Genomic DNA, 14,586 nt, shown 5'->3' with positions numbered 1-14,586 from the left:
CCCTGCAGAAGGCACTGTGAAACTTGGGGTTTGGGCTAAGATAAATACCTGTGTGACTTGGCAGAATTTCAGATCAATGTGGCACCAGCCTGCGGGGGGGGGGGGCAGAGGGGACAGTGATGCCCAATGCTGATCACCTCTGTCAGGTTTCCCCTGTGATCTGTGTCTTCAGGGGTGGCCACAGAACACCCCTGTGGAGAACTCATTTGACTAGATAAGGGCCACTGATTGAGAAGCAAGGTTCAAGCAGAGGAGACAAGTTTCCAGAACTCCAGATGTTTAAGAGCTAAGGGGAAAACACCGTGAAGTTCCGATAACCCCACATTTCTCAACCCACATCATGCTGCCAACTGGGACAGTGTCTATGTTCTTTTTCTTGGGCCCTGGAAGTGAGGGGCAGGAGGAAGAGGAGAAGGAAGAGAAAGAGGAAGAGGAGGTGGAGGAGGAGGAAGAGGAGGAGAGCGTGGGTGAGAAAGGGCCTGAGTGACAAGTGCAGGTAGCAGCTGCTAGAAGGGCCTGGATGAGGGGTGGGCAGGAGGTGCTCAGACTGGCCTCCTTTCACTGGGAGACCCTGCCACCCTGAGCCCTGACAGGAGAGGCACTGCTGGCACTGCCTCCTAGGGAACATCTGGAAACCGGTGAGGGGAGTTTTTTTTGAGGGTAGTTTTTGGTTGTCACAATGACTCAGGGGCACTCCTGGTATTTAGTGGGTGAGAGCTGGAATGCTAAATTGCTGTAATGCACAGGACTTTGTCCTGACTAAGATGCTAATAGTGCACTCTGTTAAGAAATTCTGGACCCCAACAGGGAAAGACTCTTCAACCGCAGGCCATTCAGCCTCAAATGAATGGGCAGAAGCACCCCAAACCCAGGGGAAAGGGAACAAGCTGGCAGTCACATCAACAGACAGGGCCACTCATCAGAGCCTTGCAAACGGTCTCGGGGAAGCTTGTAGAACAGGGGTGGGAAATCTTTTCCTTGCCAATCTTTTCCATTTGGATATTTATACCGTCATTCGTGGGCCATACAAAATTATCAACTTAAAAACTAGCCTGCTGTACTTGGTCAAACATTTGATTAACTCACCCCTAATGCCTTGGCAGAGTCAGACCAAATGATTTCACGGGCCTTATATGGCCCTCGGGCCAGACATTCCCTACCCCTGTTGTAGAGTAACCACGGTGATCAGCCTGCCCTCAGTTAACTGGGATGCTCCCTTCCCCATTCAGTAATTCCCTCTTTTCTTATGTTCATCTGTCTGTCTCTGTACTAACCCAAAGTATTTGGGTTGCACAATACAAAGCCCACCTATAAAGTAACAAGACCGACAAGCCACAAACAAACCCACTCCCAGTCTTTTACGGTCATGAGGTGCCAGAGAGACTCCCAGGAGCCCCGAGAGGGAGGGAACTGACCAGAGAGGTGATGCATTTGACTCTCTTGGGCCACCTGCCCTATTTTAGGCCCCTGATGTATTTCCCTCAGAGCAACGCAAGTTCTTCTGGTAGCAAAACTGTTCATGAATGCCCCCAAAGCACTTAGTTGAATGGGGAGAGTCTCGTGGACTGACACAAACCAGTGAGGGACAGGCCCCACAGTTTTGGTGCAGGGAGCATCAGATTCCTTTTAGTGGTGTCACCTTAAAGCATTTGAAAGGAAGACAAAAATCCGGGGAAGACACAGTAGCTCTTGCAGGGAAAATGGGAGTGGATCCCCCTCCCCCAACTCTGCTCCTGCTCCTGTACCTATTCGCTTCTTTGAAGACAAGTAGAGATGAGAAACAAAAGAGCAGAAGGAGCAGGAAAAGGGGAAGTTTCTGCCAGCGTGGTTTAGCTCTAGCAAGAATAGGGGGACGACAGGACGAAGAATGTGGGTGGCAGTCCTGCACGTTTAAGGGGTGCAGTGAGAAAAGGGTCTTAGATTATTACCATTCAGGGTATTATTGAAGCATTGTTTAGGAGAACCAGGCTCATCTCAATGAGAGTGGGGTAGGAACCAAAATCAGCGGATACAATGGTGCAGCCTCCTTGGAGGGCAGTGTGGTGGTATCTTACAACACTAACCACAGTGTTATCATGTGGCCCAGCAACTGAGCTCCTTGGTATTTATTCAAATGATTGAAAACTTATGTCCACAGAAAACCAGCACTCAAATATTTGTAGCAGCTTAATTCATAAATGCCCAAACTTGGAAGTAACCAAGGCATCTTTCTGTAGGTGAGTGGATAAACTGTGGTACATCCAGACAATGGAGTACTACGCAGCAATGAAAAGAAGTGAATTATGAAGCTATAAAAAGACACAGAGAAAACTTAAATGCATATTACTAAGTGAAAGAAGCTACTCATAAAAATCTATGGACCGAGACTCTGTGATTCCAATTATATGACATTCTGGAAAAGACAGTAAAAAGATCCGTGGTTTCCAGGGGCTTGGAACGGGGGGGGGGGGGGGGGAAGGAAAGGTTAGCCTTTAGGGCAGCGGTTCTCAACCTGTGGGTCTCGACCCCTTTGGGGGGCGAACGACCCTTTCACAGGGGTCGCCTAAGACCATCCTGCGTATCAGACATTTACATTACGATTCATAACAGTAGCAACATTACAGTTATGAAGTAGCAACGAAAATAATTTTATGGTTGGGTCACAACATGAGGGACTGTATTTAAAGGGCCAGAAGGTTGAGAACCACTGCTTTAGGGGAAACACCGGGGGTTGTAAGGGCAGTGAAACTATTCTGTGTGACACTACAATGGTAGATACAGGCCATTTTGCATTCGTCAAAACTATAGAATGCACAATGCAAAGAATAGACCCTAATGTAGACTAGGGGCCTTAGTTCACACTTAACTCTAGTTAAGAAACATTACTTTTAGTTAATAATAATGCACCAATAATGACCCATCAATTGTTGCAAATGTGCCACACTAATACAAGATGTTAATAATAAGGGGAATTGTGTGGGGGTGGATGAGGAAGTATATAGGAATTCTGTACTTTCCACTAAATTTTTCTATAAACCTGAAATTGCTCTAAAAATGTCTATTAAAACCCCAGCTGATAACAATTACAACCCTCCGAGGCCATATTATTTTCTCCACATTCTGAATTGTCTAGTCTTACTGTTTCCCTAAGTCCAAGTACAACGTCCTTCTCCTAGGAAGGCCAAGCTGGCACAAGCAGCTTGGGTTGGGCTTTTCTGGAAAGTCAGAGGAGACACTGTGCAGCCTCCCATGGAGCCACGGCTCTGGGCATCATCGCTGCCCCACCAGCTTGGCAGAGTATAAAGACAGACAACAGAGCTAAATTCCTGGCCAGCCTTTGCCATCACTGTGAATCCTGGCTAGCTGAAAACTTGCTAGGAAGTACAAGGAGCACACTGATTTCTCCTCTGTTGTGAAATGTGTTGCAGGGATGTGCTCACTAAACGTTGACAGTGGCTCCCAGGAGGGGCAATGGCCAGCTTTGTGAGTAGCTGATCTGACTGGGCTGGGCTGCCGTGTGCCCTGCGCCTCCCTCTCAAACAGGGAGCATGTCCGATGAGAGAAAGCAGGGGAGAATCGTGTTCCCTGTGGAAACGGGCTGGGGAGAAGGCAGGGTAGGGGACTGGAGGGGAGGGAAGGGAGGAACAGTGGGTGAGGGGTCTTCAAAAGAAGTCTTCCAACAGAGAGGTTGACAGGCACAGCCAGGAGTCTAAGCAGCCTCTGAAACAACCAAGGAAACCCAGGACCTGGTTTCAGGGCAACTGGCCTTGCTTCTGTGGCCCCTCATGTAAAACAGATGATGTTTCCCAGTGGTTGAGCATCGACTTATAAACCAGGAGGTCACGGTTCGATTCCAAGTCAGGGCACATGCCCGGGTTGTGGGCTTGATTCCCGATCATGCAGGAGGCAGCCAATCAATGATTCTCTCTCATCATTGATGTTTCTATCTCTCTCTCCCCTTCTCCCTTCCTCTCTGAAATCAATAAAAATATACTTCAAAATAAAATAAAATAATATAGATGACGTTCCCTAGATGTGCTGTCTCTCAGAGAAGGACAAGTTATGAATACACTTTTCAATCTGTTGTCAGCCACTGTCAGCTCTGGGACTGAGGGAGCAGAATATAAGAGTTGCTAGAAAGATGGGTTCATCCAGTTGCTTGACCTTCCAGCTGTATGCTCCCCAGTAAGTGTCAAGCACAGCCTTCATCATAACAACATGAAGCTGCAGTTAGAGAACTTTCCCATCCTCCTCTCCTGTCTTACACTTCAGGCAGGAAAGGAACAGAACAGCACCGGGGGCTGTTTAAGTGTCCCACATCCTCCTTCTATGAAAACCTATGAGCAAGGGAATGAAGCAAGCAGCTCATTCCCCATCCCCAGCTCTGTCACAACCTGACATTTTATTGTATGTTTGTTTATTTTCTGTCCTTTTGGGATCAAGTGGGGGTGAGCGAAAGGTGGTGTTTTCTGGTTTGCTGTATTCTTGGTGCCCAAACAGTGCCTGACACAAAGACAGCTCTCAACAGCACTTGTTAAATGAATTCAGTTCCGTTTTGAGTCAAACCTGCCTAGAGATGCCTAGGGAATGTGAACCAAAGAAGTCAATATCTGAGCAGCAAAAATTTACAAAGACTTTGTGGAATCTAGGTTCTTTATTCTGGAATAAGACACCATGAACACTTGTGTGTGATGACAGATCTCCAAGAAATAATGCAGACACTGGAAATGTGTGTGTGTGTGTGTGTGTGTGTGTGTGTGTGTGTGTGTGTGTATGTGTATAGATCAATAGAGTCATTGTGGATGTTTTTTTCTGAATTGGTGACATCTAACACAGACCTGGATAAATGTGGGGAACCAGTCCTGCAAATATCTGGGGGAAAGCATCCAAAGGTAAAGAAACAGCAAGTGCAAAGGTCCTGTGTTAGGAGTGAACTCAGCCTGTTCAAAGAAGAACAAGGAGGCTGGTGTGGCTGGAGCAGGACAGTGGTGGGAAATGAGGCTGGAGAGATGCCAAGGCAGACTTCTCTCATGGGGAGCGCTAGGAATCTGAATTTTATTTTAGGCTGAGCACCTACTAGAAGGTTTTGAACAGAGGAGCAATATGTTCGAAGGGCTCACCCAGGGTACTGAGAACAGATGAGGCCCTACCAGAGGCAAAACTGGAAGTGGAAGGAGTGAAGATGAGACTACTGCAGAAGTCCGGGTGAAAGATGAGGGGCAGTGGGGAAGGATGTGAGAAGTGGTCGGATGTAGAATATAACATAATCAGAGCTGACAGGACTCACTGAACTTGGGGGGACTGAACATGGGAGGTGCGCTTTGGTCCTGTTCCTTCAGGGACCTGCTCTCTTTCCCCCATCTTCATCTCTACCATTCTCCTGCCTTCTCTTCTCCTTCCCAGGCCTTCTTCAACTTTCAAGGCCAGTTCAAACATCAATGTCTTCAAAAACCTTTCCTGACCACTCATTTCTCCCAAAAAGTTAAAAAGCAAACAAATGAATAAACATACCAGAACACAGGCCTAGAGAAATCCATTAGCAGGCTGAATGCCCACAAGGGTCAAATCCACACAGTCTTATCTTGGTCCTAATGATCTCAAACTTCTCTAAAGAGCTTTTAATAAAATCCCTCCCAGGGTTTGCCTACTACCCTTGAGATCCTCTGGGATGCCACAAGCTACAATGAAGGTCCTTCCCGGGTCATCTCCAGGCAGGTCCTAAGAATCTCAGTCTAAGGTAACCCCGGACACACCTGGGAGACACACAAGGAGCCAAGCGAACAGGCTCCGTGCTGACTTGGGACCAGCACATGCGCACGTTGCAAATGTACAGACTCAGAGGCTATTCTCTGCTCCAGGTTTCTCTGCACCAAATGCCCTGCCTCTGCAGCAATCTCTTATGCGCCTGTGGGCACAGCCTAGATCTCTACTTTCCTCAGAGCCCACCCGCTCCTACCCCTTCCTACCCACCTTCACCCCCCACCCCCTCCCCATGATGCCTGTGGGAGAGAACTGAACAGACAGCAGCCCTCACTGATGCAAGTGTAATGATCCTAAGTTGGCCACTCAGCTGAGCATTCAACACTCCACGTATCCTCTTGGAAAAGGAGTCCTTCCCTCGAGAACAGGTAGAAGTCAGTGTTCCTTGTGAATCAGGAGGCAGCGAGAACACTCTTGCTGATAACTCAACAAGGGCCCCAGACCGGCTGACCTGAGTCACCACAGAGCTTCGTCACCCAGCATTAGCTGTGGTTTTCTGCTTCTTACTTTGAAGGGAGGCAAACACCCGTGTCCTGAATGATGACAGGACATACCAGTCCACACCCTCAGAGGCTTGTTGCCTTGCTGGGATGCTAATCCTGCCTAACAGGACTCCGTAACACTTCTATGGTTATGGTATTAGGTTTATGGAACACCTTTTAAAAATCAGAGTAGTGTGTTAAAAAGGGCATGAAATGTAAATGACATAAGTGGTACGTACCATTTTCAACCAGTTCCTTGAAAACACATATATTTTTCTCATTCTTAAAGTGTCTTACCATCTCCAGCAGGAATCAAATACAATGCACATGTATCACCCCATCCACACTCAGCCCGAAGCAGACATTACTAATTGATCACAGCACTGTTCCCACAGGTGCAACCTTAAATCCTTCTGAACAGCCACTTCCAAGTAATCCCAGTTGACCTAGAAAGTGGAACCATTTCCCATTTCTGCTCCTGTAATATCTGTTGCTACGTCAATGAAGTTTTGGAAACGAGGGTGGGAGGAGGAAGAGAGAAGTGAAGAGAGAAACTGGGGGTAAATTATTTGTCATCAATAAAAACGTATTTGTCAATCACTCAATGTTAGGTTTTGAGCAAGGCACCGCAGAAGTTGAAAATAGGAGCAAGAAAAAGAAAAGGCCCACGAAGTAGGAAATGAAATCTCTACATGAAATGCACACACTCTCACACACAATTACTGTCAATGGAGCAAGAGGCCATCCAGAAGCACCGTTGGTATGATGACAAAATCAAAGTGGATTCCCTTCCCCCAGCATAAAGGAGGTAGAACCTAAGAATATCAATACTATTTCTACCCAATTTTTCCGCCTCCTCAAAGCCAAAGTTTTTTATATAAACAAAGCCCCAGATTTTCAGGAAATGTCTGCTGTGAAGCCTCTGGAAATAGCTCATCAGGTGTTAAACAGCCCAGGAGAAAACAATGACTGAACCATTTATGAAAGAGGCTAAAGTGGAGAAAACCAAGGACGGTATGTAGGTGGGTAGTTCAGGACAACCCAGATTTCTTTAATGCTTTCTATTGGGAGCCTAAACATGCCTTTTCACAAAAGTTAATGACTGTTATCTTCAAGGCCAAACAGTGAGGCCGCTCACCCACATTTGCTCGGCTCAGCCCGCAGTGGAGTCAGATGACATCACAGCCCCCAGAGGGCATTCCTGGCTGAGCCAGAACCAGGCTCTGGGCTGTGTCCACGCACATAGGAGGGGTTGACTCTCTCTCCCAATCACAGGCCAGCTGGTACCTGCCTTGCATAATGGTATATTCCACGGAAGGCACGTATCATATCCCATTTTCTGGCATAACAAACATCCCCACACCCCTCTCTAGTTCACTTCTCAAGGCTGGGAACTCAGATAAACTGTCCATCTGCAGGGCAGGCCTGCGGGGCTCTCTGCAGAGGGAGCTGCCTCTCAGACAGACGTCTCCACCCTCGGCCTGGGAACAGTCACCCCTGGAGCAGAACCCTGTCCCTGCTTCAGGCAGCTCCTCTCAGAGAGGAGCAAACAGCCGGAAAGCGGAAAGCGTTGTTCCCTGATTAGTAGGTGAAGCCCATCTAGGGGGGATGAAGCACATTTATTTTCTTTTCTGCTGGGAAAGAGCAGGCTCATTTCACCAAAGACTTTTCCTTGTCATCACTGAACAGCTCCTTGCAATTCTGGTTCCTTGGGTTCTGAGTTGCAAGCTGAAAAGATGAAGGAATTTTGACCCTTAGGGACTGTTCTGTTCCAAAAGGTTAAACCTTTCTTTCTCCAGCTGAATGTTACAACTAAGAGCATCAATCAAGAAAGAAATGTTTGATAGTGGGTCACTAGATATTAGGTGACGCAAGTGAAGATCAAGAAAGCCTGTGGGGCAGTGTGCAGAAGCCCCGTGGAAAACACAGGCAGGCACTCAGCTCTGAGAACAACGGAATTTTTATAAGGAGCTACTATCTGTGTATTTAAACCTCAGGAGATAATTTAGTTTCCTGGCTCCCTAGAACATCAGCATTTCCTCCCCCATGGGCCAGCAGGATGGGCTTTCACATAACTACCAAGCAGTCAATATTGGGGGGGGGGGGTTTGAGGGGCACTTCAGTGGAGGCGATCCACTTTAAGCAAACCAATTACAGGGAGATTACTACAGAAAAGGATTATCAAATAAGGTCTTTTAATTAAGACACTGATTTTTAAAAAAATATATTTTATTGATTTTTTACAGAGAGGAAGGGAGAGAGATAGAGAGTTAGAAACATCGATGAGAGAGAACCATTGATCAGCTGCCTCCTGCACACCTCCTACAGGGGATGTGCCCACAACCCAGGTACATGCCCTTGACCGGAATCGAACCTGGGACCTTTCAGTCCGCAGGCCGACGCTCTATCCACTGAGCCAAACCGGTTTCGGCTAAGACACTGATTTTTAAAACCTACATTTTTTTTTTCAGCTGCTCACTCATTGCAAAGGAGGTCCATCCCACTGGCTGTTTCACGGGTTAGTGATACAGTTTGCCAATGCGTACAACACCTTCACCTTTACCTAAGGGGGAAAATCACCTTTCATAAACATGGGTAGAATCTAACACCTGAGGATCCAGATATTAAACTATCTATTCAGAGGTGCAAGGGTCATCAAAAAATGCTGCCAACTGCATGAAGAAAGTCCCCATGGACAGGTGAAACCATAAATGCTATTTTGTTCTGATCAGCTACTCCATCAAGTCAATGGAAATGCCTGTGCTTTTTTGTGGGTACATGTCATTGCTAAATTTGGGGGTGAAGAGTCTGAAAGTAAGCCAGCTATTAGCAAATGTGCTAACCCAGATTCTATCTTTAGTTGGACTGTGAAGAACTAAATGTGTTAAAGTAAAAGTGTTAAAGACTCTGCCATGTTCCGCTATTATTTGGGGGAATGTCACCTGGGGAGGTGTGGAAACAGGGTGAGAGGAGGTGAAGCCAGCACCCTAGTAGAGGGCTTTAGAGACTACAGTTCACGTGCTGTGACTTTCAGGCATGAATGGAAGAGATCATCCTTTAAAACAACACCCTTTAAAAAATTTATGGCAGAGCCCAGCCAACATGGCTCAGTGGTTGAGCATCGACCTATGAACCAGGAGGTCATGGTTCGATTCCCAGTCAGGGCATATGCCTGGGTTTCAGGCTCAATGCCGTGTGGGGCACGCAGGAGGCAGCCAATCAATGATTCTCTCTCATCATTGATGTTTCTATCTCTCTCTCCCTCTCTCTGCCTCAATGAAGTCAATAAAAATATATTTTAAAAAAATTATGGCAGAAATACCAACAGGCCTCCATGAATGAATTTCTTATTAGAGGTTCCCTGGTCACAACAAAAAATGTCAGGTAGCACAACTCTTGTGATCTGTCTTCTGAACAACTGAAGTCTTGACCAAAGGAGAGAAAAAAACAAAACAAAACTCTACCACACTCATTTCTTTATGATATTTCACAGTGTTGGAAAGTAATAAGATTTCTTTTCAGCCAGCATGACACTTCCATGCATGGAAAGTACTCTCAATCTGGTAAATATTTAGGGGAGTGGCTGTCTGAAAATCTGATTACGTTGAGCCTAATGTCTGCTGCAAATGGCACTCACCCATGTGAGTGACTCCAGACACCTCAGCATCCAGAACCTTCCATGACCGACACAGAGAAGCACACTAGTGAGATGGCTAGATCAGCGGGCAAGGATTCTGGGTTCAAATCCTAATTCTGTCACTTGCCGACTATGGGAGCTCGGGTGAGTTACTTTACATTTTGTGCCTCCGTTTGCTCATCTGCAAAAATAGGGATAATCATATCTCATAGGATTTCTAGATGGGTTAAAGGAGTTTGTGAAATACATAAAGCACTTAAAGAAATTACCATATATAGGCACTGTGCTAAGTGGTGGCCATTATCTCCTCAAAGAGTACCTTGCCCTGTCACACCAAGAACCCTCTTCCTGAGCCCTCGGTGCCCGCTGTGTATCTCATCATATTGTGAAAAACTATGTGTCTGCTTCTGCTACAAGCTATGAAAAATTCAGGGGCAGGACACAAGAGCTAGGTCACGGCCCTCTGCATCAATATCACCAAACCCTGCAGAGAATCTGCACAATCCATGTAGAAAATAAGTAACTTCAACAAACAAATAAATAGCATCCCTCACTTTGAGCTGATGAATCTTATTTTTGTTATTCAGCCCGTTAGCTCTATAATACAGCATCAAGTGAATAAAGTGGCTGCCATTGGTGAATTAAGAACCACATTGCATTAGCCCCAGCTTACAAAAATCACAACTGTTTGCTCACTTGGAGACAGTCTACATGGGATGACAGTGGAGGTACTCCGAATGCCTCTGTTATTACTGTTAAAAGAAAAAAAAAAGTCCTGCCTTTTATCAGAAATAAAAGATAAATCCAATTTAGTTGAAAGGACTTTTGTTTATTTTCCCCTCCCTTCCACAGTAAGGGAAAGAGGCACTTCACGAGAAATAAGCTCACATTACACAGTGAGTTGATGTTGTTTTCCTAAGCGTAAATCTCTAACTTTTAAGTTATTCACTGGGGCATAACCAGTTCATTCACCAAAACCTTTTACAACTACAGAAGGTTCAAAATAAGAACTTACTTGAAATGATGGCCTTCATCAGAGGTCCCATTCTCTTGATATAGCATTTGATCCCAATATAGGAACTTGGAGTTATGCCTTTTGTACTTTTTTTCTCCCCAAAGGAAATTTAAAATAGAGCAGAATTTTGCTTAACTAAGTCAGGGAGAAAACTACTCACTGGAACTTACAATTCACAGGTAGTAATGGAAGTTCTGCAATAATTACAGGTACCATATGGGGATCAGAGTTTACTAGTGATGACCTTCAGGCACTGAGAGACCCTGAAGTAGCTTCTGAATCATTAAAGAATGATGAAGTTACATAACAATCTTTAACGTGTGTGCACCTAACAACAGAATGTCAAAATACATGAGGCAAAAATTAATTGAATTGCAAGGAAAAATAGATAAATCCATTATCAGAGTTGGAGACTTCAACACTCCTCTATCAGAAATAAGCAGATCCAGCAGGCAGAAAATCAGTAAGGACATAATTGAACTCCACAACACCATCAACCAACTGGATATAATGGACTATTTTGTCCAAATACACATTCTTTCTCAAGCTCACATGAGCATTTATCAAAACAGATCACATTTTGGGCTATAAAACACACACTAATAAATTTAAAAGCCCAGAAATCATTCAATGTTTGCTTTTAGACTACAAAGGAATTAAATACTGAAGATTAGGCAACACACTTCTAAATAATACATGGATCAAAGAAGAAATCTCAGAAATAAAATGTATTTTGAATTAAATAAAAATGGAAATACAACTCATCCAACTGTGTGGGATGCGGCTAAAGCAGCACTTAGAGGAAAATTTATAACATTGAATAAATATATTAGTAAAGAAGAAAGAACTAAGATCAATAATTTAAGTTTTTACCTTAGGAAAAGTTTGAAAAAGGAAAGCAAGTTAAATTCAAAGTAAGGAGACTATGATAAAGTTATTTATTTCAGTTATCATCTTGTTCTACTCTAAATATCTGAAAATTAGTCACCCACATGGGACAGTATTTCTCAAACATTTTAATTAAAATCCCTGAAATGGCAAAAGGAAGGAGCTCATACCCATTCCTTTAGAGTCTGGGGCACAGTGTACAACAAAGGAAAAAAACACACCCTAATTTATTTGAGGTTTTACGTTCTAAAAGTTAATTTTGATATTTCAATTTCCATTCTATTCACTAATATATCTGAGTATGTTTTAATACAGAAAATGTTCTAACTTGCCAGCTAAGTTCCTTTTGGATTCTTTAATTATTCCTCATTTCAGGGAGATGTGCTGGTTTTGGTCTGTGGATCCAGGTATGCCACGGCATTCTCCATAGTACTCCCATTTGAGAAGGGGGATGAAAATATACAGTCTCTGTTAACCAGAATATCACATAGTGGATTGTAGGCCTGCCTCGTGACCCCCAAATCCTGCAAAGCACAAATTCCAGAAAGAATAGGAGAGCATAGGCAGGTTCATCATGCCTTTCAGTAGAGACCCAATGCTCATCAGTCCTCGGCCAAGCTGAGGATGAGTGAGGTAAGGCATCCTTTCTCCCCAGGGATTGAACATGTAAGTAATCCTTCTCTCTGTCACCACATTAATGTTCATTTCCTCCACCACCACAAGTGTTTCTTCTTCCAACATGCCCTGGGTGAGAGGGAAGGAGAAGTCTTGCCATGAGAGGGAGAAGTGAAGTGATGCTCACTATAATGCATTGTCTGCTTTCCCAGTTCTCAATATTTTCTGTCCCAACTTTCTGGGGCAATGACATGTTCCCAATCCAAAAGAATGATTCATTACAGGGTGAGCCTCATATTAGTGGAAAGAACAGAAATTCCACAAACAGACCCAGTACTCCTAAGAATGTATCAGGTGACAAATGTGGGATTTGAATTCAGTGAGTAGATAATAAATTATTCAACAAATGGTATTTAGAGTAACTGGATCATTACTTAACAAAAGGCAAGTTAGACTTTTATCTCACATCTTACACCAAAATACAGTCCCAAGAAATTGAAATTTAAACCCAAAAAGTCACAACTTAAAAGTACAAGGGAAAATGAGAGATCAGTCATTGAAATGCCTTCCTACCCCAAGACTAAGTATTATGCAAAAGCAGAAATCACAATGGAATAATGAACAGATTTTAAGTCCTTAAAAGTAAAAACACAACCACACGTCTGTAAACCCAAACACAATACATCTAAGTTTAAAAGGCAAAATGAAGAAAATATTTTCAATTTAATTTTTTAAAAACTGCTTACAAATCAACACGAAAACAACCTACTCAAATCATGGTCTAAGGACAGAAATAGGGAATTCACAAGCAAGTAAATTCAAATACTCAAACGTGAAGAATCTTTAAATTCTACCAAACTTTGGTCTTACCCAAAGAAATACAAATTAAAATAATTAGATACCATTTACCAACATAATTAGAAAAGTCTAGAAAATGATAATATTCACCATAGGCAAGGTTGCTGATAAATAGGTATTGACACGTAGGTGGTAGAAGTATCAATTTGAACAGCTGTTCTGGAGGGCAGATGGTCAAAACATGTTAAAAGGTGAAAAAGTGTGTACCTTTGGAACTTAGTAATCCAGCTCTGGGGAATAGTCCATAGAAGATAATTAAAAGACGCTAGTAATAATTTAGCTGCAAGAATTTTCATTTCAGGTTTGGGTATTTAAAAGTTTGAAACAACCTACATCTCAATCAATAAGGGATACATAAATAAACAATGATAATTCTATAATGGAATGTGTCATAGTCATTAAAAATTATAGGTTGATAAGATATATTTATATTGTTTGCCACAGAAATAGTTTCCCTATGTACTGTAAATAAAAGGCAGATTTAGAAACATAATCTACTAAATGGCATTTTGAAGGAAAAAAAGTGAATATACAAATATCTGTATCCATACCCATAATGAGATCTGGTAGGATACCTACCTGCTGGTTAAACCTAGTAAGAGGATGCCTCCGGTGAGTCAAATTTGGGCTTTTTTTTTTGAGTGGAAGAGGGAGGGAAAGAGAGAGAGAAACATCAATGTGAGAGAAACAAATCTATTGGTTGCCTTCTGCACGAGCCCTGACCAGGCTGGGGAGGAGTTTGCAACCAAGGCATGTGCCCTTGACCGGAATTGAACCCAGTTCCCTTTGGTCTGCAGGCCGAGGCTCTATCTGCTGAGCCAACCTGGCTAGGGCTGGGTATGTTTTTTAGATTCTTTTGTTTGTAGATTCTGATTTCCGCTTCATTTTGGAAAAAGAATAAGTAGGATATAACTGAGGCTGGCAGAGAAGAAGTGTGTTCTGAATGGCCTGCATGGAGAGGTGGCAACCAGAGGGTGTGCATCTGTGAACACTAAGTGGCCTGCACCGTGGCCAGCATAAGTGTGTGTGTTTTGTGTGTTTTTGGAGGGGGGCAGGGTTGTGGTTGATGAGGTTCAGAGAGAGTCCAGATCCAGGAGGATTCCCCAACTGGGTACTGTCCGAGTTGACCTCACCTCCCTAAAAAAATGCTCAGGCCCCAGGCTTGCTTTCTTCATTCTAGTTCAGGGACCTATGATTCATCCCCTGAAACCCTAATTATAACACCCAAGGTCTGCTATGTGCAAAAAAACATCTGTCATTGTTTCAATTTGTTGGCAGGGGGTGTGGATAGCATGCAAACTGGCCCAATGACATGCTCCTCCAATGCAAAATAATAACCCAGGAGCCATCCA

General features: G+C 43.9%; 1 protein-coding gene and 1 long non-coding RNA gene across 3 annotated transcripts in view; both read right to left on the bottom strand.

Moving 5' to 3' along the window:
• TGFA (transforming growth factor alpha) overlaps positions 1–14,586 on the bottom strand; it is a 95,395-nt gene that overhangs the window by 73,742 nt on the left and 7,067 nt on the right. The gene's annotated exons all lie outside the window — the stretch shown is intronic.
• Positions 10,667–13,873, bottom strand: LOC111826878. The gene is made up of 3 exons (XR_002830313.1): positions 13,814–13,873; positions 13,325–13,393; positions 10,667–12,505 (listed from the first exon to the last, which is right to left on the bottom strand). It is a non-coding gene; the product is annotated as an uncharacterized LOC111826878 (long non-coding RNA).

Source organism: Myotis lucifugus, unplaced genomic scaffold, assembly GCF_000147115.1.
Source record: "Myotis lucifugus unplaced genomic scaffold, Myoluc2.0 scaffold_108, whole genome shotgun sequence".
In the NCBI taxonomy this organism is placed as follows: Eukaryota; Metazoa; Chordata; class Mammalia; order Chiroptera; family Vespertilionidae; genus Myotis; species Myotis lucifugus.
The sequence above is the reverse complement of the archived record's forward strand: the minus strand, read 5'-3'. Positions and strand labels throughout refer to the sequence as shown.